Below are 2,709 nucleotides of genomic sequence, written 5' to 3'. Positions count from 1 at the left end.
GGTCTCAGGCAATCTCTCCGTGTTGCTTTTTTACTAAAGCTCAGACTCTTTTAGCCAGAGAGTCCTGCAGGAAAGGAGGAATAAGTTGATCCTCCGTGGCTTACTAAAGCCAGAAGGTTCACCCACTAAAACTGGGTCTAGTAAACCTTCTAAGCCACCTAAGGTTCAGGCTACAGCTTCTAAGCCTTCCCTGGTGGCTCCGACTCCTTCGGAGTCGAGATCGGCTCCGGCCGGAGCCGATCTTTCTTCTTCTAAGGTGGCAGTCTCGGTTCCGATCGGTTCCAACACCCAATCTGCTGTTGCCTTGTCGGCTCTGGCTGGAGCCGACATATTATCCAGTATCGGAGCCGAGAAGCCTTCGGCTCCATCTGGAACCCAGAGGACGTCGGCTCCGATGGCTTAGTCCAAGAAGAGATCTCGGTCCCCTTCTTTGGAGTCTATCCACTCGGCTCTGGGGTCTCCTCTTTTGTCGGATCGGAGTCATCGGAGCCGATCTTCGCGATCTTCCAGGCTCTCTGACCACGATTTAGAGAGGGTGGTAAGCAGGCTGTTAAGTCGCAGGCACTAGCCCAAATGATCCATAGCCCGTCTCAGCAGACTTCGGCTATTGCTTTACCCCTTGAACTTCCTCCTCCGACTCCCCTCCAGAGTTCGGAGCCGGAGCTTCTCGGGACAGCGACCGTGTCGGCGCCGGAGCCGATACATCCTTTTTCGGCTCCGTTGTCTTTGGCTCCGATCTCTTCCATGAGACCTTCCTTGGAGGGATCCGGTCGTCGAGTTTCCCTTGTCGGCTCCGAGGGGGCTAGTGGCATCGGACCCATGTCCGACCCCGCTCTCCCTCTCGGGGCTTCGGCTTTTGTAAGCTCGGCACCGACATCGGCCTCGGAGCCTTCCCTCTCAGTGGAGCCGGGAATTCCTATTTCCTCGGAACGGGAATATTCCGGTCTCCCGGGGAGGGGAGTCTTTGAGGTGATGAGGAGTGTCCTGGCACCTGAGCCAGGTCAACGGTCCATCCCTTTAGCTCCTCCCTCTTCAGTGCCTGTAGACGCCTCTTGCCAGCCTCTTGCTTTCAGGCCCAGGGATCCATCGCCCCAGGTTTCCCCATTGGGAATAACTTCCTCTTCCGAGGTTTCTCCTGATCCTGCATGGGAACCCCCTCGGAAGAGGACGTGTAAGAGGAAACACACAGACTCCCCTGAGTCTACAACATCTGATACCGACTTAGATGAGTCGGAGGGTTCCCCACGGTCCCCCTCTGAGGATGTCTCCTTTTCAGATATCCTTGAGCTCCTCAAACAGAGGGGGAATTGGCCCTCCATTGACCCCTCCGAGGATGAGTCTGTATACCTGGAGGCTTTTGGATCCCGACCCTCCACCTCCTGGGTGTCTCCACCTTCGACCCACTTATGCAGGTAGTGGCTCGGAAGGCGTGGGCAGCTCCAGATTCTGTGGAACCGGTCCCCAGGAGACCATCCAAATTTATTACGGCCCCTACAGACAAGCAGTTTCTTTCTAAGGGCGTCTCTGTGGATGCTATGGTGGTGGCGGCGGCCACCAAGAAGGAACTTGCGGATCCTTCAGTACCTGTCCATCCTCCTAACAAAGATTCTAGGACCATGGACAGGTATGGAAAGCGGATGTTTTCTTCAGCGACCTTTGCTATGCGTTCGTTGAACTACCTTTGTCACTTCACCAGGCTTCAAAGAGATATTCTCAAGGAACTAGGTGAAGTGGTCCAGGATCCTTCTTCTGCTGGGGCTCAAGAAAAGATTGCCTCACAGCTAGCAATCCTGAATTCCTTAACCAACTCCTCCATGCGGCTCATATCCTATGCAGCCGATGGAGCGAGCAGAGCCGCAGGCACAGGTGTGGCTCTTAGACGTCAAGCTTGGATGCGGCTTTGTAATTTTGTGGACCCCTTTAAGGCGTCCTTCACCAATACCCCTTTTGACGGTTCGGCTTTGTTCGGACCTCAGGTGAAGGAAACCTTGACCAGGTGTGAGCAGGGCGGCAAAACTCTTTCTGCCGTTGGAGTCCATTTTTCCACCCCTTCTAGACCCTATCCCAAGGGTCAGAAGGGAGGGAAGATGTGGTTCTGCAAAGCCCAAGGAGCAGCGCCGGACACACGTGGGCAGTTTACCCCCAGAGGCAGAGGGGGTAACAATAATAAACACCGCCCTAGGGGCAGAGGGGGTCCTCAGAACCAGGGCAACAGGGAGTCTCTTCCTGAGAAGCCCTTTCAGCATCCCTGAGGTGTTGCCCGACTGTCCACCCTTGGAGGCAGTCGGGGGAAAGATTTCGCTGTACCCAGTAGCCTGGCGTTCCCTTTCACAAGATATGTGGGTACAGTCGATCATATCCGAGGGTTACAAAATCCCCTTCGAAAGGTATCCCGTACCTCACCAATCCCTTCCAGACATCTCACCCGGTCAAAGGGATTTGGCAGAACAGGAGATTACAAAGCTCCTAGAAAAAAGAGCCGTCCAGACTGTTCCGGCAGACCAAGTAGGATCCGGCGTCTACTCGAGATTCTTTTGGTCCCCAAAGGACGGAGATTGGAGACCAATATTAGACCTAAGCAATCTAAACAGATTTGTCAAGAAGGCAAGATTCCGGATGGTCACGCTTCAGTCTATTTTGCCCTTTCTGGGCAAGGACAACTGGATGTGCTCGATAGACCTTCAGGACGCGTACTATCACATAAAGATT

This window comes from Protopterus annectens, chromosome 13.part0 (genome assembly GCF_019279795.1).
Source record: "Protopterus annectens isolate FY-2018-M chromosome 13.part0, PAN1.0, whole genome shotgun sequence".
In the NCBI taxonomy this organism is placed as follows: domain Eukaryota; kingdom Metazoa; phylum Chordata; order Ceratodontiformes; family Protopteridae; genus Protopterus; species Protopterus annectens.
Note: the sequence above shows the minus strand (reverse complement) of the source record.